At 43.1% G+C, this 16,537-nt stretch overlaps 1 long non-coding RNA gene across 1 annotated transcript; it reads left to right on the plus strand.

Annotated features, from left to right (window-relative positions):
- The first annotated feature begins 1,465 nt into the window (after window positions 1-1,465).
- On the plus strand, window positions 1,466-13,445 carry LOC106591934 (uncharacterized). Its single transcript, XR_001325524.3, has 4 exons — window positions 1,466-1,638; window positions 5,856-5,961; window positions 6,264-6,338; window positions 6,434-13,445. It is a non-coding gene; the product is annotated as an uncharacterized LOC106591934 (long non-coding RNA).
- Window positions 13,446-16,537: the final 3,092 nt, after the last annotated feature.

Consider the following 16,537-nt stretch of genomic DNA (forward strand, 5'->3'; position numbering starts at 1 on the left):
TCAAATCAGAGGCAGATGCTTACGCCCTAGCAAAACCAAAAGCTGCTTGAAGGTAACAGCGCTTACTGATGCCCTGTAGTGACCAGTTTCCACGTCATCTCCCGATGTCCGTAGACATGGACGGACGTCGAACACTGACTTGTATCACGGGTGACCTGGTTGAAAAATACAGAGATTGTTATGGGGAAATAACACAGCAAGAACACAGACCTTCTAAAGATCCACAGTGTCTCTCGCTCTCCCACAGTCAAAGCATAGATTTTAGCTAACCATTGTTATTCTCTCTCTGCTGTGAGGCTGACACGTGGAAATAAATAACGTGCCAATTTCTATCTAGTAGCCCCAGTTAATCACACACGCTGAAAGCCAAACATTGACAGAACGCTGCTCCTTCTCTCTGTCTTAAGACGTGTGTGTGTGTCTCCTGTGGGAAGGCTGGGACTGCTGCCAGCTCCTCTCCTTGCCACTTATAGACATACAAACACACACGCGCACCTGTACGTGCGCACGCACACACACACACACTTCTGTAACTGTGAGTATTTCAAAGATAGGAACTCTGGGTAATTAAAAATCTTCCATGCCCAAGAAGCGGGCATTCAGTAAATGAAAGCGTATTGTGTGTGTGTGTGTGTGTGTGTGTGTGTGTGTGTGTGTGTGTGTGTGTGTGTGTGTGTGTGTGTGTGTGTGTGTGTGTGTGTGTGTGTGTGTGTGTGTGTGTGTGTGAACACGTGTGTGTGTCGTTCCCTTGAAAGATCATTGAGGCCATGTGAATGAGCTGAAAGGACTAATACTGAAGCGAATTCAAAACAGAAAAGTTAGCTACATACTGCACCTAAGACAGAAGGCCACATCCTGCTTTTGACTGCCACTAAGACAGAAGGCCACATCCTGTTGTTGAAATCAAAGATGCTTTTGAGAAGAATCCGTAGAGAGGACCGATAGAGAGGAGACGTAGAAGGACAAACAAAACACTAATTAAACTTAAAAAGAGAGAGAGAGAGAGAGAGTGAGATAGAGTATTGAAAGTACACTACCAGTCAAAAGTTTTAAAACATCTACTCATTCAAGGGTTTTTCTTTATTTTGTTTTACTATTTTCTACATTGTAGAATAATAGTGAAGACATCAAAACTAATGAATAATACATGGAATCATGTAGTAACCAAAAAAGTGTTAAACAAATCAAAATATATTTTATATTTGAGATTCTTAAAATAACCAACTTTTGCCTTGATGATATCTTTACACACTCTTGGCATGTATGTATTGAACATCATTTTTTAAGAATCTTGTTAATTAAATCCAATTACAGTAATAATAAAATGGGCTTCAAGTTCCTTAAAAAAAAGTATGCTTCTTTCAACAAAAGAACGAAGACACTGAAAACAGAGGAAGAAAACATAGAAGATGGATCGAGAGAAAGATGAAGAGTGAGTGATAAAGAAAAGGGAGAGAGGAGTGTGAGAGGCAGAGCCGCAGGGTAGATGGAAACATCACAGTGCTACACTGCAGTGTGTTTTAGGAAACACACACACACACACACACAGGGACGTCATGCACCATAAAAATCTGATGGGGCACAAAGTATGTGAGGATGACTGGGGAGTGGTCCGTAGGGGGGCTAGGCCACCCGTCCGTAAGTTGTGCATTTTTCATACACCGGAAACAGCTTTATCCTACAATGTAAAGCCTGAATCATTATGCTTAATTCTATGTTTTAAAAGAAAAACGGTCTATTTTTCTGCAGAGCTAAGCATACCTCTTGAGCTGTCTATATCCTCCTGACTGGTGGTTCTTTATTTTAAATAAACGAAATATGCTTCTCTGCCTCTCTGCGAAAATCTGCATAAAAAAAAATGAAAGGAATGTGAGTCTTATTCAGTATATTTAGTAATTGATTGCTTTTCTCAAGTCTACCAACCTTGCCAGCAGCCATGCCAGCTCAGATTGACAAGCTAGCTACTCTAACTTGATTAATAGCCTAATTGGCTTCTTTGTGGCTAGTTAAGCGGTTGGGAGATTGCGAACCTATCTGGGCTAGCTAAAGCCAACTAAATTGTGTATAAATCAAATCAAATCAAATTGTATTTGTCATATGCGCCAAATAGAACCTTAGAGTGAAATGCTTACTTACAAGCCCTTAACCAACAATGCAGTTTTATGAAAAAATAAGTGTTAAGAAAGTATTTAATAAATAAACTGATGTAAAAAATAAAATAAAATAAAATAAAAAATTGAAACATAACTAATAATTAAAGAGCAACAATAAAATAACTGTAATGAGGCTACATACAGTTGGTACCGGTACAGAGTCAATGTGCAGGGGCACAGGTTAGTCGACGTAACTGAGGAAATATGTACATGTAGGTAGAGGTAAAGTGACTATGCATAGATAACAAACAGAGAGTAGCAGCAGCGTAAAAATGGGGGTGGGGGGGGGGGGGGTCAATGCAAATAGTCTGGGTAGCCATTTGGTTAGCTGTTCAGGAGTCTTATGGCTTGGGGGTAGAAGCTGTTAAGAAGTCTTTTGGACCTAGACTTGGCGCTCCGGTACCGCTTGCCGTGCGGTAGCAGAGAGAACAGTCTATGACTAGGGTGGCTGGAGTCTTTGGCAATTTTTAGGGCCTTCCTCAGACACTGCCTGATATAGAGGTCCTAGATGGCAGGAAGCTTGGCCCCAGTGATGCACTGGGCCGTACACACTATCCTCTGTAGTGCCTTATGGTCGGAGGCCGAGCAGTTGCCATACCAGGCAGTGATGCAACCAGTCAAAGCTCTCGATGGTGCAGCTGTAGAACCTTTTGCGGACCTGAGGACCCATGCCAAATCTTTTCAGTCTCTTGAGGGGGAATATACGTTGCCGTGCCTTCTTCATGACTGTCTTGGTGTGTTTGGACCATGACAGTTCATTGGTGATGTGCCCTTACCACCTGGGGCGGTCTGTCAGGAAGTCCAGGATCCAGTTGCAGAGGGAGGTGTTTAGTCCCAGGGTCCTTAGATTAGTGATGAGCTTTGAGGGCAGTGTGGTGTTGAACGCTGAGCTGTAGTCAATGAATAACATTCTCATGTAGGTGTTCCTCGCGTTGAGACAGTATGCGAATTGGAGTGGGTCTAGGGTTTCTGCAATAATAGTGTTGATGTGAGCCATGACCAGCCTTTCAAAGCACTTCATGCTTCATCAGTGATTTAAGGAGGTTATCTTGGTTTTCTTGGACACATGGACTATGGTGGTCTGCTTGAAACATGTTGGTATTACAGAGTCGGTCAGGGACAAGTTGAAAATGTCAGTGAAAACACTGCCAGGTTGTCAGCGCACGTTCAAAGTACACGTCTTGGTAATCCATCTGGCCCTGCAGTCTTGTGAATGTTGAATTGTTTAAAGGTCTTACTCACATTGGCTACGGAGAGCATGATCACAGAGTCGTCCGGAACAGCTGGTGTTCTCATGCATGCTTCAGTGTTGCTTGCCTCGAAGTGCGCATAGAAGTCATTTATCTCATCTGGTAGGCTTGTGTCACTGGGCAGCTCGCTGCTGTGCTTCCCTTTTATAGTCCGTAATAGTTTGCAAGCCCTGCCACATCTGACAATTGTCGAAGCCAGGTTTCAATCTTATATTATTGTCGCTTTGCCTGTTTGATGGTTCATAGGAGGGCATAGCAGGATATCTTATAAGCATCCGGGTTAAAGTCCCACTCCTTGAAAGACGCAGTTCTACCCTTTAGCTCAGTGCTGATGTTGCCTGTAATCCATGGCTTCTGGTTGGGGTATGTACGTACGGTCACTGTGGGCACGACGTCATCGATGCACTTATTGATGAAGCCAGTGACTGATGTGGTGTACTCCTCAATACCATCGGAATAATCCCGGAACATATTCCAGTCTGTGCTAGCAAAACTGTCCTGTAGCTTAGCATCTGCGTCATCTGACCACTTCTGTATTGAACGAGTCACTGGTACTTCCTGCTTTAGTTTTTGCTTGTAAGCAGGAATCAGGAGGTTGTATGTGGAGGATGAGGGCTGCAGTAGTTATCGCAGATAGGGGGAGTGAGGCCTAAAAGGGTTTTATAAATAAGCATCAACCAGTGAGTCTTGCAACAGGTATACATGAATGACCAGTATCCAGAGGAGTATAGAGTGCAGTGATGTGTTCTATAAGGAGCATTGGTGGCAAATCTGATGGCTGAATGGTAAAGAACATCGAGCCGCTCGAGAGCACCCTTACCTATAGATCTATGAATCACGTCTCCGTAATCTAGCATGGGTACGATGGTCATCTGAATTAGGGTTTGTTTGGCAGTTACATGCAGGGTGATAGAAGAGCAATTACAATAGAGGAAACCAAGTCTAGATTTAACCTTAGCCTGTAGCTTTGATATGTGCTGAGAGAAGGACAGTGTACCATCTAGACATACTCCCAAGTACTTGTATGATGTGTCTACCTCAAGCTCTAAACCCTCAGAGGTAGTAATCACACAGGTGGGGAGAGGGGCATTCTTCTTACCGAATCACATTACCTTTGTTTTGGAGGTGTTCAGAACAAGGTTAAGGTCAGATAAAGCTTGTTGGATCCTAAGAAAGCTTTGTTGTAGAGCGTTTAACACAAAATACGGGGAGGGGCCAGCTGAGTACAAGACTGTATCTGCCTGAGCTATGTTGTTGGTGTAAATTGAGAAGAGAATGCGGCCTAGGATCGAGCCTTGGGGTACTCCCTTGGTGACAGGCAGTGGCTGAGACAACAGATTTCAGACTTAATACATGTCACTCTTTGAGAGAGGTAGTTAGCAAACCAGGCCAAAGGCCCCTCAGAGACACAAATACTCCTTAGCCAGCCCACAAGAATGGCATGGTCTACCTTATCAAAAGCTTTGGCAAAGTCCATAAAAATAGCAGCACAACATTGCTTAGAATCAAAGAGCAATGGTGACATCATTTAGGACATTTAAGGTTGCAGTGACACATCCATAACCTGAGCGGAAACCAGATTGCATCCCAGTAAGAATACTATCGACATCAAGAAAGCCAGTCACTTGATTATTGATACGTTTTTCGAACACTTTTGATAAACAGGGCAAAATAGAAATTGGCCTGTAACGGTTGGGATCAGCTTGATCTCCACTTTTCAATAAAGGTGGCTGCTGTGGCTGCCTTCCAAGCAATGGGAACCTCCCATGAGAGGAGAGACAGGTTAAAAAGGTCAGAGACAGGCTTGGCGATGATAGGGGAAGCAACCTTAAAGAAGAAAGGATCTAATCCATCTGACCCAGATGTTTTTTTGGGGTGAAGTTTAAGGAGCTCCTTTAGCACCTCAGACTCAGTGACCGCCTGCAGGGAGAAACTTTGTAGCGAGCAGGGGAAAAAGAGGGAGGAGCATCGGGGTTACTCGCATTAGAAGGGCTGAAAAAAAGATATATTCTTAATTCCATTCCTTAACTTAGATTTGTGTGTATTAGGTATACGTTGTGAAATTATTTGATATTACCTTTTAGATAATACTGCACTGTCGGAGCTAGAAACACAAGCATTTCACTACACAAGCATTTCACTACACCTGCAATAACATCTGCTAAACACGTGTATGTGACCAAAAAATGTTGATTTGATGTGATGATTTTTTATTTTTTTATTTGAGATGAGGAAATTTAGGACGGGCAACCACCAGACTGATAACTTTCAGGATTATTTGTGAGGATACCATCAAGGAGAGTAGCCTTTTCTGGGTGTTTGGAGTCATACATTGTGGGATTGGTAATAATCTGTAAAAGATTTAGGGAGTCCTATTGCTTTAGGACTTGGTCAGGTGGTTTAAGCATGTCCCAGTTTAGGTCACCTAGCTAATTTCAAAAATAATCACCAGAGTTGATCTGCACACAACTTTCCACAAAGCCCTGGAAGAAGAGGTCTGATCGGGATGTAACGCTCGTAAGGAGACAGAAGCCTTGTTCTAGAGTCTAGATGAGCAGGTAAATTAACAAACAATAATGCCTTGACAACAGTTGATTTGCTGGATTATTGGTCAAGTGGTAGAATTAAAATGTTGTATATCTGATGTACAGGGGAGTTGTCCAGTCAATGATACATTTTTAACAACAACGTTGTAAATGTTTCAACACCATCATTTGTGTGGTGCCTGGTTAAAACATTCCTGCAGTAGATGTACCACTCTGACCAGGGTTGCCTGCCTATGGTGTAACTTGTTTGTTAGGTGTTGCACAAATATTAGAGTCTCGAATTTTAACCACAGTTTTTTTTGGGGGGGACATAGCCAAGTTTTGGAGGTCGGTGGTAATCAGAGGTTCTTTATCTTCAGGAACATACGTCAATAGTGAAGACTTGTCAGGTAAACCGACATTTTCTAAAACAGTGTTTTAGTTTTGCTGTGTCACTTGTTACTTGAAAGATGTATTGATCTTTCTCTTTTGTGCTCAAAATCAGAGAGGTGATGCTGTGGAGAGGCACACCAGAGGGGTGTCCTGGAGATGGTGGAGGATCCTGAAGGGCCGAGGTCAACGGTGGATGTGGCTGTCGTACTGGAGGGAGAAGTACATTTTAGTATGACGTGTCTAATGAAGAATTAACCAACAATTTTGTGTTAGTGGCTTCAACATACAATTATTTAGCAACTAGTTCCACAACCTTTTTTTCAAATCATAATTTCTAGTTGAATGAACATATGAGACAAGTTGAGCAAACACACTGTTTAAATTGGAGCTAAGCGAAAATGTTTAAATTCAGGTAACACTTTGACCGAAAAGTTTAGTTAAACAATAATAGATAGTTTAGCTTGCTAGATAATGTTACCTAGCTGTGTAACCTATATTATAATATGAATGATGTATGACAACAATACTGTACTTTAAATTCGTAAATTTTCCTTTTTTTTATATGCTAACGTTACTTACTTATATTATCCAAGATGGCGTAGCAGTTAGATGTCTTTGTTCTTCGACTTGTATACAGTGGGGGAAAAAAGTATTTAGTCAGCCACCAATTGTGCAAGTTCTCCCACTTAAAAAGATGAGAGAGGCCTGTAATTTTCATCATAGGTACACGTCAACTATGACAGACAAAATGAGAGAAAAAAATCCAGAAAATCACATTGTAGGATTTTTTATGAATTTATGTGCAAATTATGGTGGAAAATAAGTATTTGGTCAATAACAAAAGTTTATCTCAAAACTTTGTTATATACCCTTTGTTGGCAATGACACAGGTCAAACGTTTTCTGTAAGTCTTCACAAGGTTTTCACACACTGTTGCTGGTATTTTGGCCCATTCCTCCATGCAGATCTCCTCTAGAGCAGTGATGTTTTGGGGCTGTCGCTGGGCAACATGGACTTTCAACTCCCTCCAAAGATTTTCTATGGGGTTGAGATCTGGAGACTGGCTAGGCCACTCCAGGACCTTGAAATGCTTCTTACGAAGCCACTCCTTCGTTGCCCGGGCGGTGTGTTTGGGATCATTGTCATGCTGAAAGACCCAGCCACGTTTCATCTTCAATGCCCTTGCTGATGGAAGGAGGTTTTCACTCAAAATCTCACGATACATGGCCCCATTCATTCTTTCCTTTACACGGATCAGTCGTCCTGGTCCCTTTGCAGAAAAACAGCCCCAAAGCATGATGTTTCCACCCCCATGCTTCACAGTAGGTATGGTGTTCTTTGGATGCAACTCAGCATTCTTTGTCCTCCAAACACGACGAGTTGAGTTTTTACCAAAAAGTTATATTTTGGTTTCATCTGACCATATGACATTCTCCCAATCCTCTTCTGGATCATCCAAATGCTCTCTAGCAAACTTCAGATGGGCCTGGACATGTACTGGCTTAAGCAGGGGGACACGTCTGGCACTGCAGGATTTGAGTCCCTGGCGGCGTAGTGTGTTACTGATGGTAGGCTTTGTTACTTTGGTCCCAGCTCTCTGCAGGTCATTCACTAGGTCCCCCCGTGTGGTTCTGGGATTTTTGCTCACCGTTCTTGTGATCATTTTGACCCCACGGGGTGAGATCTTGCGTGGAGCCCCAGATCGAGGGAGATTATCAGTGGTCTTGTATGTCTTCCATTTCCTAATAATTGCTCCCACAGTTGATTTCTTCAAACCAAGCTGCTTACTTATTGCAGATTCAGTCTTCCCAGCCTGGTGCAGGTCTACAATTTTGTTTCTGGTGTCCTTTGACAGCTCTTTGGTCTTGGCCATAGTGGAGTTTGGAGTGTGACTGTTTGAGGTTGTGGACAGGTGTCTTTTATACTGATAACAAGTTCAAACAGGTGCCATTAATACAGGTAACGAGTGGAGGACAGAGGAGCCTCTTAAAGAAGAAGTTACAGGTCTGTGAGAGCCAGAAATCTTGCTTGTTTGTAGGTGACCAAATACTTATTTTCCACCATAATTTGCAAATAAATTCATTACAAATCCTACAATGTGATTTTCTGGAATTTTCTTTCTCATTTTGTCTGTCATAGTTGACGTGTACCTATGATGAAAATTACAGGCCTCTCTCATCTTTTTAAGTGGGAGAACTTGCACAATTGGTGGCTGACTAAATACTTTTTTTCCCCACTGTATGTCCCATGTATATATCTTTTGTATCTTTTTTCTTTGCATATCTTTTATATTTTTCTAAACCTCAACTTCAAAATACTCTCCTGCAACCCGCCTCACCCAATGTGGTGTGGATCTGTCTCTTCTAAAGTATTCTTATCCACCTCCGAACCGGTATTCCCCAACAGAAGCTAGCTAATAGTCAGCTAACCACTGCTAGCGGTCATCAGCTAACCTATAGCTCGGAAAGCTCTAACCAGTTTGTACAACGCGATTCAAAACAGAGCATACCGGACCTATTTTCTCTCCATATCCCCAGATTCCTACCGTAAGCTCTGAACCTTTTCACCTGGATCACCACAGCTAGTTAGCTGCAATCCGAATGACTATTCCTGGTTTAACGTCACATCCCTGTCCCGAAGCTAGCACCAATTAGCCTGGAGCTAGCCCATGCTATGCCCATAGCAGAAGAAGCCCAACAGCCACTCCTGGGCTATAATACCCTTTTTGCCAACTGGCCCGGACCACCTTTTACTGCCGGTAATTGGCACGGAACCCCGCCGATCCTTCACGACTGGACTACCGACAAAATCTGCTTGAGGGGGTACTCAAACTGGCTCCGCGGCACTGGTAGCCGTGGCCCGCTAATGTTAGCTGTCTAGAGCACACCGGACTGTTAGCTTAAGAGGCCCATCGGACAAATTCTTCGGCCACTATACCTATTTTGCCAATTGGCCTGGTTTACCACACGGTGACCTGCTGATCCGTCTGCCGACATATTCAGCACGAGGGGGCCACAACACACTTTCTTCCGTCGCAACGTCCTTCTAAGGCCCTTCTGCTAGCTGCTAGCCCCGGCCCTCTAGCTGCTTGAAGCCACTCACTGGACTCCCATGATTATTCGGCTACGCATGCCTCTCCCTAATGTCAATATGCCTTGTCCATTGCTGTTTTGGTTAGTATTTATTGCCTTACTTCACTGCAGAGCCTCTAACCCTGCTCAATACGCCTTAGTGAACACTTTAATTCCACCTCCACATTCAGTGACATCACCTGGTTTAAATGATTTTCCTAGAGACAATATCTCTTTCATCGTCACTCTATGCACAGGTTTACCCCCACTGTATTCACATCCTACCATACCTTTGTCTGTACATTATGCCTTGAATCTATTCTACCGCGCCCAGAAATCAGTTCCTTTTACTCTCTGTTCTGAATGTACTAGGCGACCAGTTCCTTTAGCCTTTAGCCTTTAGCCGTACCCTTATCCTACTCCTCCTCTGCTCCTCTGGTGATGTGGAGGTTAACCAAGGCCCTGCAGTGCCTAGCTCCTAGCTCCAGGTGCTCTCATTTGTTGACTTCTGTAACTGTAAATGCCCTGGTTTCATGCATGTTAACATTAAAAGCCTTCTCCCTAAGTTTGTTTTATTCACTGCCCTAGCACACTCTGCCAACCTGGCTGTCCTAGCCGTATCTGAATCCTGGCTCATGAAGACTTCCAAAAACCCTGAAATTTCCATCCCTAACTACAACATTTTCCGACAAGATAGAACCGCCAAAGGGGGCGGAGTTGCAATCTACTGCAGAGATAGCCTGCAGGGTTCTGTCTTACTATCCAGGTCTGTACCCAAACAATTTGAGATTCTACTTTTAAAAATCCACCTTTCCAGAAACAAGTATCTCATCATTGTCGCTTGCTATAGGCCACCCTCTGCCCCCAGCTGTGCCCTGGACACCATATGTGAACTGATTGCCCCCCATCTATCTTCAGAGCTCGTGCTGCTAGGTGACCTAAACCGGGACATGCTTAACACCTTGGCCATCCTACAATCTAAGATTGAAGCCCTCAATCTCACACAAATTATCAATGAACCTACCAGGTACAACCCCAAATCTGTAAACACGGGCACCCTCATAGATATCATCCTAACCAACTTGTCCTCCAAATATACCTATACTGTTTTCAACCAAGATATTAGCGATCACTGCCTTATTGCCTGCATCCGTAATGGGTCCGCGGTCAAACGACCACTCCTCATCACTGTCAAACGCTCCCTAAAACACTTCAGCGAACAGGCCTTTCTAATCGACCTGGCCTGGGTATCCTGGAAGGATATTGACCTCATCCCGTCAGTAGAGGATGCCTGGTCATTCTTTAAAAGTGACTTCTCTCCAGACCTGACTTCCCTTGACCAGCACAAAAACATCCTGTGGCGTTCTGCATTAGCATCGAACAGCCCCCGTGATATGCAACTTTTCAGGGAAGTTAAGAACCAATATTCACAGTCAGTTAGGAAAGCTAAGGCTAGCTTTTTCAAGCAGAAAGTTGCATCCTGTAGCACAAACTCAAAAAAGGTCTGGGACACTGTAAAGTCCATGGAGAATAAGAGCACCTCCTCCCAGCTGCCCACTGCACTGAGGCTAGGAAACACTGTCACCACCGATAAATCCACTCTAATTGAACATTTCAATAAGCATTTTTCTACGTCTGGCCATTTTCTTCCACCTGGCTACCCCTACCCCGGTCAACAGCCCTGCACTCCCCACAGCAACTCGCCCAAGCCTCCCCAATTTCTCCTTCACCCAAATACAGATAGCTGATGTTCTGAAAGAGCTGCAAAATCTAGACCCCTACAGATCAGCTGGGCTAGACAATCTGGACCCTCTCTTCCTAAAATGTTCTGCCAAAATTGTTGCAACCCCTATCACTCTTCTGTTCAAACTCTCTTTCATATCGTCTGAGATCCCCAAAGATTGGAAAGCTGCAGCAGTCATCCCCCTCTTCAAAAGGGGAGACACTCTAGACCCAAACTGCTACAGACCTATATTTATCCTACCCTGCCTTTCTAAGGTCTTCGAAAGCCAAGTTAACAAAGAGATTACCGACCATTTCGAATCTCACCGTACCTTCTCCCCTATGCAATCTGGTTTCAGAGCTGGTCATGGGTGCACCTCAGCCACGCTCAAGGTCCTAAATGATACAATAACCGCCATTGATAAGAGACATTACTCTGCAGCTGTATTCATCGACCTGGCCAAGGCTTTCGACTCTGTCAATCACCACATTCTTTTTGGCAGACTCAACAGCCTTGGTTTCTCAAATGATTGCCTCCCCTGGTTGACCAACTACTTCTCTGATAGAGTTCAGTGTGTCAAATCAGTGTGTTCAGTGTGTTCAGTGTGTTGTCCAGACCTCTGGCAGTCTCTATGGGGGTGCCACAGCGTTCAATTCTCGGGCCGACTCTCTTCTCTGTATACATCAGTAATGTCGCTCTTGCTGCTGGTGATTCTCTGATCCACCTCTATGCAGACGACACCATTCTGTATACTTCTGGCACTTCATTGGACACTGTGTTAACTAACCTCCAGACGAGCTTCAATGCCATACAACTCTCCTTACGTGGCCTCCAACTGCTCTTAAATGCAAGTAAAACTAAATGCATGCTCTTCAACCGATCACTGCCCGCACCTGCCCGCCCGTCCAGCATCACTACTCTGGACGGCTCTGGCTTAGAATTTGTGGATAACTACAAATACCTAGGTGTCTGGTTAGACTGTAAACTCTCCTTCCAGACTCACATTAAGCATCTCCAATCCAAAATTAAATCTAGAATCGGCTTCCTATTTCGCAACAAAGCATCCTTCACTCACGCTGCCAAACAATCATTTATAAAATAGCCTCCAACACGCTACTCAACAAATTGGATGCAGTTTATCACATTGCCATCCGTTTTGTCACCATAGCCCCATATACTACCCACCACTGCGACCTGTACGCTCTCGTTGGCTGGCCCTCGCTTCACTCTCGTCGCCAAACCCACTTGCTCCAGGTAAACTACAAGTCTCTGCTAGGTAAAGCCCCGCCTTATCTCAGCTCACTGGTCACCATAGCAGCACCCACTCGTAGCACGCGCTCCAGCTGGTACATTGCACTGGTCACCCCCAAAGCCAATTCATCCTTTGGCCGCCTTTCCTTCCAGTTCTCTGCTGCCAATGACTGGAACGAACTGCAAAAATCCCTGAAGCTGAATACTCATATCTCCTTCACTAGCTTTAAGCACCAGCTGTCAGAGCAGCTCACAGATCACTGCACCTGTACATAGCCAATCTGTAAACACTCCATCTATCTATCTACCTCATCCCCATACTGTATTTATTTATTTATCTTGCTCCTTTGCACCCCAGTATCTCTACTTGCACATTCATCTTCTGCACATCTACCATTCCAGTGTTTAATTGCTATATTGTAAATACTTCGCCACCATGGCCTATTTATTGTGTAACGGCCGTCTGAAGGAGTAGACCAAGGCGCAGCGTGGTTAGTGCTCATCTTCTTTATTATTATAAGAAAACACTTAGACAACGGAAAAAACAAACGACAGCCAAACAGTTCTGTCAGGTATACACACAAAACAGAAAATAACTACCCACAAAACCCAAAGGAAAACAGGCTACCTAGTATGGCTCCGAATCTGCGACAACGAAATACAGCTGTCCCTGATTGAGAGCCATACCAGGCCAAAACAAAGAAATACAAAACATAGAAAAAAGGACATAGAATATAACCCCAAGACACACAGAAAAACACCCCCTGCCACGCCCTGACCAAACTACAATAAGAAATAACCCCTTTTACTGGTCAGGACATGACATATTGCCTTAATTAACTCTCTTATCTTACCTCATTTGCACTCACTGTATATAGACTTTTCCCCCTTTTTTTCTACTGTATTATTGACTGTATGTTTGTTTATTCCATGTGTAACTCTGTGTTGTTGTATGTGTCGAACTGCTATGCTTTATCTTGACCAGGTCGCAGTTGCAAATGCGAACTTGTTCTCAACTAGCCTACCTTGTTAAATAAAGGTGAAATTAAAAATAAAGAAATAATAATAATACAACTTAATGAAGCGTGATGTTATTTAGCAAGCTAGCATTAGCTAGCTGTGTATTGTCAGCTAATTTTATATTTATGGTCAAGAAGATAAACCTTTTAATTGTCTGCACGTGCTTGTGAATTGTTGCATTATTCAAGAGTGTAAATATGGTTTGGTTGCTTTATTCAAGAGTGTAATATGTTTTCGAAGAAAAGTTGCTCGCATTGTTGAATAGTTTGATAATAGCTATCCTTACTGGCTCGTGGCCACTGTGATATTTAACAAGAATGTTGAGTTGCCAGCCACAATGAAAGGTAAGGAAAGGATGTAGTGTGAACTGAACATCTTATGTACATATTATTTATATATATAAAGCTTTCTTTTTCATACTAGCAGCTGAATTTGCTGATAACTTCTTTATTGAAGAAAAAGGTTCTTACTACGACTGTGATATATAGTTGTCTCACCTAGCTACACTACATTGCCAAAAGTATCTGGACACCTGCTCGTTGAACATCCCACTCCAAAATCATGGGCATTAATATGGATTTGGTCCCCCCTTTTCTGCTACATCAGCCTCCACTCTTCTGGGAAGGCTTTCTGCTAGATGTTGGAACATTGCTGTGGGGACTTGCTTACATCTTTCAATACTTTCAATAGAACATTAGTGAGGTCGGGCACTTATGTTGGGCAATTAGGCCTGGCTCACAGTCATCCAAAAGGTGTTTGATGGGTTTAAGGTCAGGGCTCTGTGCAGGCCAGTCAAGTTCTGCCACACCAACCTCGACAAACCATTCTGTATGGACTTCACGTTGTAAATGGGGGCATTGTCATGCTGAAACAAGAAAGGGCCTTCCCCAAACTATCGCCACAAAGTTGGAAGCACAGAGTCATCTAGAATGTCATTGTATGTTGTAGCTTTAAGATTTCCCTTCACTGGAACTAAGGAGCCTGAACCATGAAAAACAGCCCCAGACCATTATTCCTCCTCCACCAAACTTTACAGCTGGCACTATGCATTGGGGCAGATAGCGTTCTCTGGGCATCTGCCAAATACAGATTTATTCGTCGGACTACCAGATGGTGAAGTGTGATTCACCACTCCGGAGAACGCGTTCCCACTGCTCCAGAATCCATTGGCTGCGAGCTTTACACCACTCCAGCCGACGCTTGGCATTGTGCATGGGGATCTTAGGCTTGTGTGTGGCTGTTCGGCCATGTTAACTAATTTCTTGTTCCCAACGAACAGTTATTGTGCTGACGTTGCTTCCAGAGGCAGTTTGGAGCTTTGTAGTCATTGTTTCAACCAAGGACAGACATATTTTAGCACTCAGTGATCCCGTTCTATGAGCTTGTGTGGCCTACCACTTCGTGGCTGTGCCGTTGTTGCTCCTACACATTTCCACTTCACAATAACAGCACTTACAGTTGACCGGGACAGCTCTAGCAGGGCAAAAATGTGACAAACTGACTTGTTGGAAAAGTGCCATCCTATGACGGTGCCACGTTGAAAGTCACTGAGCTGTTCAATAATGCCATTCTACTTCCATTGTTTGTCTGTGGAGATTACATGGCTGTGTACTCGATTTTATACACTTTCAGCAACGGGTGTGTCTGAAATAGCTGAATCAACTAATTTGAAGGGGTGTCCACATACGTTTGGCCTTGTAGTGTATGTTAAGATGAAATCACTAACTGTAAGTCGTTCTGGACTAAAATGTAAAATGTAACTACAGCTGTCTGCTGGTAGCCATTGTGTGGTGACATTACCTGCCCTGCAGGGTTGGGGTCAATTCCAATTGAAGTTTCAATTCAGGATGTAAATTGAAATTCCAATTAAATCATTGAAAGAATGGCATCTATTTTCAATGATTTCTCAATAAACTGAAAAAGATAAACTATCTTTTTCAAAATGTAATTCCAATTTGGAATTTTAACTTCCGATCACTTCCTGAATTGAGTGACATAAATGAGTATTAACGCCAACCCTGTGTTTGGGACCTGATGTGATGTCTCCATTGCCCAAATACACGTAATCTTTTACCTTCTACTTCTCTGTTACTTTAACCATACCCACATGTACGTACTACCTCAATAAACCTGACTAACCGGTGTCTGTATATAGCCTTGCTACTCTTATTTTCAAATGTCTTTTTACTGTTGTTTTATTTCTTTACTTACCTACACACACACACATACCTTTTTTTTCCCCCCGCACTATTGGTTAGGCCCTGTAAGGTCTACACCTGTTGTATTCGGTGCACGTGACAAATAAACTTTGATTTGATTTGATTTACTCTTTCGTCCGCTTCACATCGAGTTTCCCAGGGAAGCTGTGAAGCGCCGGGGAAGCTGTGAAGCCAGCTGTAGCCTATTGCTTGATTGTGTTCATGAGTCTGTTATTAAATGTGTAAGTTTACAGCTTTTAATTAAATCCCGTATGGCTACAAATATTGTTATGGCCTAAAATAAGTGTCGTTCATATGGGCAGAATATTATAGCCTAGGCCTAAATAAATTTGTTTATATGGTTGTATAAAATGTGGAGCCTTGAAAGCACCTACAGCATGTTTGTTTGTCTGAAAGGGTACACTACGGCTTTTTAAATGCCGCCACAAAACCTTCTCTGGAGATAGTTTTGAAGCGCCACTGAATGGGCATTTAACTTGTCGGGAATACAGCTTCCGAGGCTAAAGTCCATCACCAGGCAACCAGAACTGTCAATCAAATTATTTCGAGCTGCCTGCTGTCAGTGTAGACCACTTACTCCTAAGAAAAGTACTTTGACGTTCGTTAAATACAATGACTTAGCCAATATATTAAGTAGAATGAAAACACATCTGTCTACCTTACCATACATAAAAAAAATGCAGAAAAACAACACAAGAGCACACCAATCAGCCACGTTTATTGTTGTCAGGGAAACAATACCGAACATTCTATGCTGGAGCAGAATTCTACTGTGAAAAGGTACAGACGCTTCTGATGCGGCACTTTTCTTAATTGTACCTTTTTTTATTGTCTTACAAAGGTTATCAACTGTCGCTATTGAACAGTTACTCTAGCTGTGTCCTATGTATGACCATTGGTCGATTAGCTCGGAAAGTGGAAAGCAACACTTA

Source organism: Salmo salar, chromosome 09 (genome assembly GCF_965601325.2).
Source record: "Salmo salar chromosome 09, fSalSal1, whole genome shotgun sequence".
Taxonomy (NCBI): domain Eukaryota; kingdom Metazoa; phylum Chordata; class Actinopteri; order Salmoniformes; family Salmonidae; genus Salmo; species Salmo salar.